This window comes from Hemiscyllium ocellatum, chromosome 10, assembly GCF_020745735.1.
Source record: "Hemiscyllium ocellatum isolate sHemOce1 chromosome 10, sHemOce1.pat.X.cur, whole genome shotgun sequence".
NCBI classification, from domain to species: Eukaryota; Metazoa; Chordata; class Chondrichthyes; order Orectolobiformes; family Hemiscylliidae; genus Hemiscyllium; species Hemiscyllium ocellatum.
This window is the reverse complement of record NC_083410.1, coordinates 54,717,160-54,731,353: the sequence shown is the minus strand read 5'-3', so window position 1 is coordinate 54,731,353 and position 14,194 is coordinate 54,717,160.

Below are 14,194 nucleotides of genomic sequence, written 5' to 3'. Positions count from 1 at the left end.
TTATAGTATGACAAGTTAAACAGAGCAGCTGTGTTCAGGGCAACAAAACAAGCAATAATACATCTCCTTTACAAATCTGATTTAAGGACTGGCAAATAAACAACACAGGGGCTGAGAAGGAGGGTGGAAGTAAATTCAAAGGGTAATCAAGTACAGAAGGGGAAATAAAAAGGCAGAAAGAAAAAAAATAAAATGACATTATTTTGAACCACGAACGGGAATGGCAGAGGCAGCTTGCCCAGCCAGCTCATGTGCCAGTTTTCCAGCATCTTCTATGCCTGGATCATTTTCCCAAAGGTCAGTTAGGATCTGGGACCATCCCTATATGCAGCAAATTAAGTGAAGTTACGGCTCATTAAGACCTATTGTCAGAGGCTCAATTGAATTTTTCACTTGGGTTTGGAGTCGCCTCAACTCAGATGTGGGTCCAATATGAGCTGCCCGACAGCAGTCATGAGGAATGGAAGGGTGGTCTGCTCACCCTCAGTGCAGAGTTTGATACTCTCCCCACTTACCGACCACAGCTGTGACTGACCATTTGAGATTTTAACACTTTTGAAGTTACAGAAAATGTTTGATGCTTCCTCACTCTCTCTTAACTGAACTACAGTCTGCAGATCCTCCTTATTGGCCCTTCAGCTTAGACAGCCCGCCTACCACTCTTGATTGAATTGTATGTCTGCACTCTCGTCAGTAATTGGTCGACTCAAGGAAATTTGATGATCGCTGACTGTTTCCCACAGAGTGCAGTTCTTCATTTGATCATGGTCCAGGATTGACTTTCAACCCCAAATTCTGCCCAAGCAGTTCGAAAAGAATGTATGACAATTGATAAGGCCAGTTTTGGTGAGAGGTATAGGACGTTTGGTCAGTGTGCTATGGAATTTTAACTCCATCGTGTGGGTAATCTTCAATTGGAGATTCTGCATTCAGAAATGGTCTGATGTCATCAGAGGCTATGAGAGAAGCAAGCTTAGCTTTGGGGAAATACCTATGCTCCTCCTACACCACAAGCAGTCCTGTAAAGATGTTTAGCCTCTTCCTAAAGCTGTTGTTGCCTTTCTGGATCTGACAGTGTTGCAGAAGCATGAAAAACTCACCTAACCAGATTTAAACCTGTAAACCAGGAGGTGTCTGAGAATATTATCCTCATGAAACATTTAAGTTGCTGATGTGCCTCCTGTTTGCTCACATCTTATCCTGTTTCCATTAATCCTATATGTGAGTAGGTTGGAGTCAGCGTAGGATTGGTTCGAGGATTTAAAAATACTGACATCTCACCTAGTCCTAATCCATCAGTTTTTATAGAGAATATTGACAAAGAATCATAATAAGGTAAAGATAAATTGCACATTCTGAAAATCTTTTCAAAATCAAAGAGGAAAAAGTGCTAGAAAGGTTGGTTTAGCAGCCTTTACACTTATAAAGCGAATAAAGGAACATTGGTGCTTGTATTATATGATTCAACTTTCTACAATTATTTTAGTGGATAAGTGCAACAAGATCATCAAAACAAAACTCAGAGTGAGGCATGTTTTTGTGAAGCCATAGCAGAACACACAACTAGGACAGCAATTTTTGCATATTCTTAATTACCCATTTATCCAGGGCTTACATAGCATCACCATTGGTATTTTGACCCCAGTTGGCAAAACCACTAGAAAGTTGATAGGGCTGAGTCAATATAGTGTCCTCCTACAGAGAGAAGAGGTCAGGAAGGTTGAAGACCATAAAGGAAAGCAATATTGCAACACTGATTAGGCAAAGGGTCACTTTCCCTATTTGAAACTGTTATGTCTCAGCATTTAAAGGCACAAACTAACCAATAATTTTGCTGCAGCAATGTAATGAAGATTGTTCACCTTTAGTTTGATTTGCATGTTTAATAGCAGTGCTATTTTGCAGCACAACCTGTTGAAAAGTGGAAACTGATAACATCACGGCTCGTAACATTGGGGTTTGGGGCCTGAGTGAATAAGAGAAACATCAGTGTGTCTCTTTAACCTGTCAGATTGAAAATCATGAAATCAACTGTATAAGGACTGAAGATTAAATATAAATTTAGGTGGTAAATTCAATGTCAGCTCAGATATAGAAAGAGAAATGAAGAGACAAAAAGCAGATTAAATGAAGTGAGAGAGGGAAGAAAAATGAAAAGGAAAAGGTAAAGTAAGGCTACTTCTTTGGTTTTATGTTTCTAATTAGCCAATAACAATTGCAATTTGAAACAAAAAGGTAATTTTCAGTTCCAGAAAGGTTATATCTTTGCTAGTAATTAAATTTACAAAAACTGCCAAATTAATTGGGCACTTGGATTGAATTGCACATATTTCTGTGCTGAGTTTAGTTTCTACCTACCACACAACTGCGTACCTTTAATGATGATATCAACTGAAAGATATAATCATCACGTTGCTAATGCTGCAAGAACAGCAACTCTTAGATTTCACGGGGAGAATTTTACAAACAATTAGCTAAGTGTCAATTTCGGGGAGGTTCATGTTGGGTTTCTCTCCGTGAGACCTAGTAATGTTTCTCACACAATTTTACACTGCTCACCCCAACAGTGCCGTGCTCGCACTGTTGTGTTCTTACTAGTGAAGCCTTGCAGAGTTTCCCTTATTCGATTTTACCCATTCTAAACCATCAGGCTACTAATGCTGCATGCCCTTTGCACTGCCTTATGACTCACTTAGTACACTTCACCACCTTTCCTCCATCTGCACTGGTACTAACAACAGTGCTAGCCACTTTTATCTTATTCCATCCATTCCTTAGTCTCATTGCAGGAGAAAATAGCCTGTAATAGGGCAGAAAGAGCCAAAAAGAATGGTGGGGTGCCCAATATCATCTCCTCAACCTCTAAGCAGAGAGACTCATTGCCCTAACATGAGAGAATTGTGATAATGGCGATATCTAGGCCTTCAAGGCAAGCAACCAAGTAAATATTATTCTCAAATGTTGTGTTGTTTGGCCTTTATGATCCAGTGTGAATGTGATCTTAATGTGCTCAAACTGCTACCACTATTACGCAAACTATTCTCTCTCTTGTCCCCTGTAGCACAATGGTATCATTTATGAAGAGACCAGCCACTCAAAAAACCAATCTCTTTTGCCACCCATGGGTAAGAAGCCACAAATCTCTTACAGGCCATACCAACACCTTTGTGGATAAGTTGGTTCAAACTCAGTCAGGAGCCCATCACTACCACCTTCTGCAGATGGGTGAGAAAGAAATGCCCAGATCACTGGCACTCAGAGGGCTGCCAGAAGCAAGGCACATGCCAAGCCCAGCAAGAGAGGAGTACTATTGTACTGGCCATTTATAAATTCATCCAACTATCCAAGCAAGTGCAGGAGCAGCAGGCAGGTTTGTTGGGGCACTAGGAAAGCTGACTTAGCAAGCCAGCTATCTGTAGAATGCTACATAGGGCATATAAATACATGCTATATATATATAAAACCTGTCTGATCAATAGTAATCTTTCCCACAGAGTCCATGTGAGCATGAAACCTTGTTATGATTGAATGATAGAGCATTGAGTATTATGAAGGCTTCCATCCATTTGTAGGCTTAACTTCTATGAAACATAAAACTGAAAAGCATTTGTGCTTGTCTGATTTCACCCTCGATGGATGAGGCTGCAGCCAGTCACTTGACCATGGAGGATAACCTAAGGTGTTGGGTACTGCGGTCCATGATGGAAGCCGAGTGGAGCAACAACAAGTGGGAATGATCTAGCTCAGATTTTCATGATGGAAATTGTCACTATCTAGTTTCTCTCCGATGCCTGGGAGAAAAGGAAACTGCTTTCGTTGAGCCAAGATTAAGTCACAATGAAATGCAAATGCATGCAAATAGGTCTCTCACTGCTCACTCGTGTGATTCTCACCATTCAAATCTTGGGTGCAAAATCAAACTGTGCTTGCTCAATTTTGAGGCTCTTATTTCTCTAACCTTACCTTATTTTTCCAACTGTCTTACCATTGCCCCCATAATTTAAGGACTGAAAAAAGATTTAGCAGCAGGTTTAAACAAGCACTTGTCCTCATAAAATATCACTATAAAAATAACAACAGTAGTTGAAAGTAGTTTTGATATTGAATTATGGACCAATGCTCTTAAAGCTGTTGAGAATCTACAGGGAATTCTGCACACTGAAGTGTTATATTTCCCTCCAGAGATTCCCTTTTCCTGTGCTCTGAGGAGGAGGAAGAGTGGAAAATGGAGGAGGAATAGTCCACAGCCCAAGCGTAACAGAAGGCAAAATGGCAAAACTACACTCATATCCATAAACCAAGATCTAAGATATCATATTATCTATAGTCAGTGTCAAGGGAAGGAAAAAAGACTTTCAGTACCTTCCACAATGTCAGGATGTCACAAGGTATTTTGTCGTCAGTTAAGTACTTTTGAGCATACTGTTACTATGAAAATGCAAGAAAAGAACAGAAGGCTGCATTTTTCACTGGCACCATGACACAGATATGCCAGCTGTTGAAACCTGACTCGCAGGTTCTTTTCACCAGGGGCACTAACTTGTCTGTGCAGGTGACAACAGCACTTACCATTTCTGTTTCAAATGCCGCTGGTGACATTATTCACATCAGTCAGCATTTCAGCGCTGTATTAAGCAAGTCACATCTGCTTCATTCAAACATGCATCTGAGTTCATTCACTTCCACATGGATTTAGCAAAATTAAGGGAAAAAAGCTAATCATCAATCTCTCCTGAATACTCTGCTTCCCACAATTGTATATAATAAGACCGTAAGACATAAGATCAGTGGTAGGCCATTCAGCCCATCAAGTCTGCTGTACTATTCAAGAGGTAATGGCTGATCTGCCAGTCCTCAACTTCACTTTCCTGCCTTTTCCCCACAATACTTGATCCTTTTACTGATTAAAAATTTGTTTATCGCAGCCTTGAATATAATTAATGATCCAGACTCAACAGTCCTTTGCTGTAAAGAATTCATTGTTTCAGTACCATTTGAGAGATGAAATTCCTCCTCATTGTTTTTAAATACGTGATCCCTTACTCTGAGATTTTGTCCCTTGGTCTTAGACTCTTCCACAAGGGGAAATAATCCTTTTGCATCTACCCTTTCAAGTCTCCTACAGATCTTGTGCCTTTCAATAAGGTCACCCATCATTCTTCTATATTCTAATAAATATGGGCCCAACCAACTCAACCTCAGCATATAGGATAGTCCCTGTATGATTGATATCAATTTGGAACCTTTTCTGGATTACCTCCAATGCCAGTATATCTTTGCTCAGATAAGGGGCCAAACTCTTCACAGTACTCTAACTGTAGTCTAACTAGTTCCTTGTATAGATTTAGTGAAATCTCTTTACTTTTAAATTGTATTCCCTTTGAAATAATGGTTGGATTCCAATTGAACTTGGATCCTAGTTTTTTTTGTGATTTATGCATAAGGACTTACAATTCCGTTTGTACTGCAGCTTTCTTCAGTGTTTTTCCATTTAAATAAACTCAGCTCCTCTATTTTTCATATCAAAGCCATAAGCTCACATTTTCTCACAGTATTTTCCATTTGTCAAGATTTTCCTACTGTCTTAATCTATCTATATTCTTCTGAAGCCCCTGTTCATTATCACTACATGCCTTCCTTCCAATTCTCATGTCACCAACAAGTGTGGCTACAGTATGTTCACTTTCCTCATCCAAGTCAGTAATACATATATTGCAAATAATTGTGGACCCAGCACTGATCCCTTTGGCAGTCAATTAATTATTGGTTGTCAACTGAAAATTCTCTCCTTATCCCAACCCACTGTTTTGTATTAATTAGCCAATCTTTTATCCATGTAATAAACTACTTCAAACACAATGGGCTCTGAGCCTATTAAAACAGCCAAATGTATGATACCTGATCAAACACCTTCTGGAAGTGCAAATATATTGCATCCACTGCTTCCCCTATCTCTATCCTGCTTCATACCTTTTCAAAGAATTCTAGTAAATTTGCCAGGAATTATTTCCTCTCCATGAAACCATGCTCACTCTACTTGATCATACCATGTATTTCTAAATGTCCTGCTATCACATGTTATAATAGTCTCTAACATCTGTCTAATAACCGGTTCAATTCCCGCCTCGGGTGACTGACTGTGTGGAGTTTGCACGTTCTCCCAGTGTCTGCGTGGGTTTCCTCCGGGTGTTCCGGTTTCCTCCCACAGTCCAAAGATGTGCGGGTCAGGTCAATGGGCCATGCTAAATTGCCCCTAGTGTTAGGTAAGGGGTATATGTAGGGGTATGGGTGGGTTGCGCTTCGGCGGGTCAGTGTGGACTTGTTGGGCCGAAGGGCCTGTTTCCACACTAAGTAATCTAAAAAAAAACAAATACTAAGCTCAGCGGTCTATTATTACCCATTTTTAGTTTCCTTCCCTTTTTAAATAAAGATATTAAATCAACAGTTTTCAAATCCAGTGAAACATTTCCAGGATATAAACATTCTTAGAAGATTAATACCTGTACAGCCACATCTATGTATTTACATCCTTGATTATCCTTGGATGCATCTCTTAAGAGCCAATGGACTTATTAGTTTTTGGCCTCATTAGGTTTTCTGGCACATTTTCCTTAATGATCGTTATTATATTTATTTCCTTTTCTCCTTTTGCCCCTTGATAATGGAGTAATTTTGGACTGCTATGAATGTCTTTTACAACGAAAACAAAGAGAAGCATTTATTCAACTCCTGTGCTATTTCGTAACTCCCCACTATTATTGCCTCAGCCTCATTCTCTAAGGGATCTATTTTTATTTTGGCATCTTGCTTCCTTTTTTATATATTTAAAGGAGGTCTTACTGTCTACCTTGCTATTACTTGCAAGTTCACCTTCAAAGTTTATGTTCTATCTTTACATTAGTTGTCTTTTGGTGGGTTTTATACCTTTCTCAACCCTTTGCCTTATAACTAATTTTCGCCACATTGCATGGTTTTCAATTTCACATTGATGCTAGCTTTAACTTCCTTGGTTGTTCATTGTTGAATCAACCCCTTCTTGGAATCCTCATTGGCGTATATCTTTGATGTGAGCCATGAATAATCTTTTTAAATATCTACCATTGTTCCACCCATGTCTTTGGGCTGAACTCCTTTTCAAAACCACTGCAGCCCCAGCTCTGCCATCATTAGTATGTAATTAGCCTTATTAAACTTAGCTTGTTGTTTCTGATCCAAGTTCCTCCCATTCATACTAAATTCTACCTTGTTATGGACACTGTTTCCTTGGGTTTTTGTTTGCTTTGATATCATTTATCAAGCCTACTTTGTGACTATACAAAATAGCTTCATCCCTGTTGGACCCACCATCTATTGCTCTAGAAAACTGTACTGAATATACTCTATGAATTCTTCATCATGGCTATCTCTATCAATTTGACCATCCCAATCTACATGAAGAGTAATGCCACCCATGATTAATATACTGCTTTTTTTTTTAACATGTCCTTATTAGAATTATCTCCTGATCTATTCTTTGCCCCACCATATAACTACTGCTTATAGACAACATCTATCAATGTTTTCTTCCCCTTTTAACTGCTTACCTCCACCCACATGAATTCTACATCATTCAATCTTAGATCATTTCTTACTTATCCACCTCATACCAATAATGCAACTCTATCGCTCTTTCCTCCTATCCTTCAAAAAGTCACATTCCCCTGAATAGTTAGGCCGCAGCTTTGATCTCCTTGTAACCATATATCCATAATGGCTGTAAGATCATACCCATTAACCCATATCAGTGCAATTAATGTTGTTTATTTTGTTCCAAATACTACACGTATGAAGTCAATTTTATTTACTGATGACATTTTACTGTATTGATTGATGTTTTTCCCTATATTTGTATGTTCTATCCCATCCTGTCCCACTCTGGGTATGGTTATCCAAACAGCTGTCTTGCAATGCTGCCAAATCCTCTTGTTTTGTAAGTCTGCACTTCCCTTTCCCAAACACTCCCATCCATTTTACCATTGACATTATCCAAGTCATCCATGCTTTAGATGCTACAACCAGTTGATATAAAACATTCTACCCAAGCACTTCTGACAGTGAGAAGGACAAAGGGACACAACATTCAGTTTGTGATTCAACTCGATTTTATTAACAAAATATTTGTTCCTAAAAATACACGTGAGCATTTCTTAAATTCTCACAATATTTACTCTAGATCTCGCTCTATCTGGCTGAGAAAGGATATTACTCTCAATGATCCACATGTCTGAGATGGACCACTGGAATCTCCTTCCTCTCTGAAATAGGGCTAACTCTCTTCCGTGAATATGGGTCTCGCAGATCAGGGCAGATCTTTTCCTGTCTCTTCTTCAGTTGCTTCACCGCAAATCTTGTTGCAAGCCTTTGCTGAAGAGATGTCTTCCAGGTGTGTATTTATCACCCGCACCCCGGACTTTCCAAAATGTTCCGTGGCCTTTCACCAATGCAGTCATGAGTGGGGTTCAAAACATCTAATGGTGTTATCCTGACACCTTTCACTGTTGCCATGTAAAAGAGGTGTGAAGTGCACATCCTTAGGCATTGGTTGGAAGTCAAGGTGCCAGAAAGTCTGACTAATACTTCTCCAACACACGACACTCAACTTGGTTGTAATTGGTTCCTCCTGAACGTCTGTGACTCTTTGACATTGGTTTCCAATGTTACCCTGCAGCCGATAGCTGCTGGCTGCTGTTCAATATAGTTAGGCCAATTTTCTGTCAGGCTCGATTTCTCTAGCTGTGGGTCAGTTTAGACTGTCCAATTTTAGGCCATGGTCACTTGGCCACACCAGGAAGCTGCAAGGGCCTGATGTAAAATGCCATTTGACCTCATCAACAGGGAAGAGTTTCAATCTGATTGTTTAGACACTGAATGGTCCAGGCTATTATTGGACTTAGGCTCAATTTACCAAGTTATTTTCTTCTTTGTGTGAGCCCAGTCCTGCATGCTCTTTAAATAAAGCAATAGAAGAAGATATTCAATCTTACTGATAGAATAAAACTAAAAGTGTAAGTGGATAAAGTATACAGAGCTCTGGGTCTAAACCTTTCTGTCCCTGACAAACTATTAAGTAAGTCAGTTCACAAAGAACAAAAGACGTATTCCTTCCCCTGACCCAGTCTTTTATACCATACAAAACATCATACCATCACTGAAGTGAGATTGTCTTCTAATTGGCTGTTGCTCTGACTCCATTCCGCACCTCACATTCCCGGATGTGACTCTCCTTTGTCTCTGAAAAGGAGCACCACGCGGCCTCCTTTCGGGCGCGAAACAGCAGACTTGCACACTTCCGGGGCGCGAAACAGCCGATCACGTGACCTCCTGGCATTCTTCCGGAACGAGAAACAGGGAGACCACGTGACCGCGCCCACATCTCAGAGCATCACGTGATCATCCTCTGTGCACTCAGAGGACGTGACCTTCGAACGCCGAGGACACGCCCACTCGGAAGTTTACTGGTAAGCTATATATATTTTTACACTCATTATTATGTCATCACATGCTAAAAAGAGAATTGCTATCTTTCATCTATTCTCAGACACCATTTAGAGAGCATACAGTCAAACAAGTCCAGTCATTTCTTTCTCCTCTTCCTTCCTTACACCTGCCACAGTTTAATTCCGTCTCATCTACATAACATTTTCAAACGTATCATCATTACACTTTCCATGCTCACCTAAGTCATTATGTCACCGTAAACCGACTTCAAGAATTTTGTTCTCATTTTCAAACTAACTTGTGGAGCCACTGAAAGAAAGACATTCATTTATGTTGGGATATAGACTAGTAATTATGTAAGATTTTTCATGAGGTTAGAGTGTCCCATTTAATTCATATTGAGCATGAAGTATTTTTGAAATGTAGCTACTATTGAATGTGGCTACTTTTTGCAGATATGAATATATTGCTCTCATACAAATTACACCATGTTATCTGAATCTTCTGTGCTATTTGCTGACTTCTCTTTTTCCCACTTATGCCATATCATCTTGAATTATAGAATTATGGAATCCCTACAGTGTGGAAACAGGCCATGGCATCTACACCAACTCTCCGAAGAGCAACCCACCCAAACTCAATCCCCTAACCCTATCCCTGCATTGCCCAACTTTGGACATCTGTGATTGAGCTCCTTCCCTTTTCTTCATTCTGCCTTTCTGCTAGTGCAAACCCACTTAAAAAGATATTTAAAAGACTTTTTGCCTGAGTACAAAGAGAATAAAAGACAGAGCAGGCCATTCGGCCCAACACCTACATCATAGCTTATCTATCTCAATGCCATTTTCCTGCACTAACCCTATGCTTCCTCATATCTTTTATGTGAATAAATGTATTGATCTATCAATTTTAACTATAATTTTAATCTCCAACATTCCAAATTTTACACCTTTACAATAAACATTTTGGAGCATCTTTCAACATCAGAGAAACTTAGTTTTAACACCCTGTCCAGACATGTAATGACATACCTCTGAAGCAAGTGGGACTTGAAGCCGGATCTCCTTGATCAAATGACACTCCTGCTATACCATAAAGCCCTCCAAAATACCATAAACACTATACATGCAAATCTGCTTCACATGATTCCATACTTAACTAACATCTACCACCATTTGGTACAATACCTTGCAGCCTTTCCCTGATAAAAAAATGTAGAATGATTTAACAAACATTAATTCAGCTCAGTTTCTCAGTTTTTGACCAGGAACTGCCAGCTATCTTGAAACTTTGTCAGAGTAGTTGCTGAGAATGTTGATTCATACAATGAGATAAAGCAAACCTGCTGCAGTTCTCCATTCAGGACATGCTGCTTGCCCTTTGCCAAGATGGGGCCTGTTGAAATCAATTATTACCAATTGAAATTGATTGTCCTGTTAGTTACAAGCATACTTCTTTGATTGGTCAAAATAACCTAACCACATCATGCCTCTTCACAATTTTGCAGGTGTTTTCTGGTACATTTTGGACAACATTAGAGATCAGAATAGGCAAAAGCTTCTTTGGAATGCAAATGTTGGACTCTGATTACAAAATGTAATTCATTAACTCAGTTCACAAGACTCAGAAATGGTCTTGTCATGCCTGAAGACACATCCTATTCTCAGCCCCAGAGGAGTATTTAGGTCTCTTTTCCTCAGTTTCTTTCCCATGATTGGCTTGCACATCCTCAAACACGATCCTTATGTCAAAAATGTTTCCTTGGGTCACCATACCTCACACCTTGCAGACTCCACATCATTCCGCTTTGGATTCTGTTGGTATTTGGGTCTGAAATATAGTATTAAAGTCCAAGTGTTAAAATGAATCAAGTGTCACATTGACAAGAGTCAACAGTGTGTTGCTGGAAAAGCACAGCAGATCAGGCAGCATCTGAGGAGCAGGAGAATCAATGTTTTGGGCAAGAGCCCTTCATCAGGGCCCCAATCTGACCCTCGTTCTTGATGAAAGACTCTTGCCTGAAATGTCACTTCTCCTACTCCTCAGATGCTGCCTGACCTGCTGTGCTTTTCCAACACCACACTCTTGACTCTGATTTCCAGCAACTGCAGTTCTTACTTTCTCCCTGTTACATTGACAAGCCAGAGCAAGACTGCCAATTTCCCCATTGTACTTCACTGGCATCCTCTACTGCACAGTACTGATATTCAACCGAAAAAGATCCAGTCGTCAAAGCTTTGTAAGCTGCTAAGTATGCTATTGGATCAGAACTCTATTAAGATACTATTTACTTCCTTATACACAACTGAAGAAGGTTCTCTAAATTGCATAGAATATTCTTTATCCAGTCACATATTCCCATTTCCAGATTTGTAATGGAATAATGGATGATTGCTCCGCAGTCTAACAAAAATACAAAACTACCTCAGAAAGAGAGGCCTTAGTTTTCCAGGAGCTAAGATCCATCCCACTGTTGCAGTATGACCATTGGGAGTCAAGTGCCAAGATGCGACTATGGCTTGCTTGAATTCATTTGGAGAGTGATTATAAGCAATCATGATGAAGGATTCCATATCTTAAAGATACCGACATTTCTAGGCATAAACTATTACTTTGCCTGGTAAAAAGGTGCCCCATTGCAATGATATTTTTGCATAAGTAGAAGAATAGCAAGTTGCCATTCATGGTCGGAACCATGAGGGCTACAAGCATACTATAGTCACTGCACAAAGAGACGCCTGGCAGTGACATATCTGCATTATTGTTAGTTATTATGCAAGCAGTAGTGCTTCTGTGTTATACGTGCAGAACCATTTCTCACAATTGTCTGTCCACTCGGTTTAATTGCCTTTTGTGTTAAATTAAAGCGTTAAACAAAAACACCACAGTCACATTGCAACACAAAAATGAGTTTATTTTTTAACATATCTGGAAGTCTGCAATGCATGTTTATGTAGAAAAGAAAACATCAATTATGCAAAAGCCAATTAAGGTACTGAAATTTTCCTTACTGATGCTTGGATAGGCCATGTGATAACATCATTGGTGACCTTCAGTACAAGGACATTGCAGATGGCTTACTGCCTTCAATAATCTTCATACCAGTTCTCAATATTAGCTTTCCTACTGACCATTATCTTCTTCATGTGCTGGACTTCTACTATGTGCAAGTAACTACTACAAACACTGTTGCTGGTAATCCCACTAAATGGGGTTTATCTATTATAGGACTTGCATTTCTTTAACAATGCTTGTTGCTTGAACATTCTTCAGGAATTAAATCCTTAATGGTCACTATGCTCACATTTAAAGATCTTACAGTCAGTCAGCTCTCTGATGTAAGATAAGTCCCGGAGTACTTGTTAAAATTTTAAATACATTCTATTTGATTACGCAGTTGCAGAATGAGTTGCCTATTCATAAGTAAAAGGCTTTTTCTCTTTTATTATCTATGTTGTTCAACAATCATGTTTTTAAGGAAAAGAAAACTTATTACACTATGAAGGATCCAGACAAAGTTGATAGAGAGAAACTATTCAGATTAATAGGAAGACCAGCAATCGAAGAACATTAAATTAACATGAGTGACAAAAAGATTACATAATGGAAAATTTCATTTACACCTATCTTCAGATGTTGGTGGTGACAGATGCAATCAAGGAACTGGATGAGCACCTAAAGACTAAAACAAATGGTAGGAGTATTGAGAAAGGATGGGCAATTATGTCTAGCTGCTTAGCAACAACAGCCACCCACATTACATGTGGTTAATAGTTCCAAACACATCCAGTAAATACTGCTACAATGAGAGTGACTCTGATGTTGGGACCATCATGGAATAATGTTTTTAAACAACAGTTCCACTGTCTGGAGCACTTGGGTAGACTCCTGTACTTGTTGGAAAGTGTCTCAAGTTGTGGTTATCTGATGTGCCCTCCTTAATCTAGTCATAAATAGGACATAGCTATTTCTATAAGAGTGTCAGTGATTACCTCAGGACAAGGAGGACCTGTAGGAAGGAAGAATGCACTCAGGATACCATCATTCTGGATGGGCTGCCTGTGAACAAGACTTCAGTTCCCATATGAAGATCACTATGGCTTCATACTTCCCTATCTTCTCACCCCTCTGTTATGGACTATCATGGTTTCCTTTCGTTCTGTAAAGTATGAAAGACTGTTTTCAGCACTGGAATCTGCAGACATAGTGGCAGCAGATTGGGCATCCATGACACCAACCTTGGCATGCAGGGCAATAGGCAGGATTCTCAAAAACCTCAGTATGATCTTTTCCTTTTTAATCGTAAAATGTGAGCATCCCTGGAAAGGCAAATATTTATTGGCCATTCCTTTGAGAAGGTGATGGTCCCAAATAATGGTATTCTTACTGGAAAGCAGGAATAACAATTATGGCTACAGTGCTTACTAAGCTCCTGAGCCTCAGATAGGGTCCTTAATGAAGACATGGATCCTGTATAAAACAGGCAAATGATCTTGAAACATCAGTTAGGATCAGAGCTGAAATTTGCAGCTGAACAGACCTTCGACGTGTCTAAAAATGTTTAAAATTCTATAATAGCATAAAATTAGAGCAGCAGAACCTATTCATGTTTGCTTGCAATATTTCACTCTCTCTATTTGTTGAATTTATTGAACATAAACAGGAGGAAAACATGACGTAGCAATTCACATTGCATATCACCCATTTTCTGGATCAT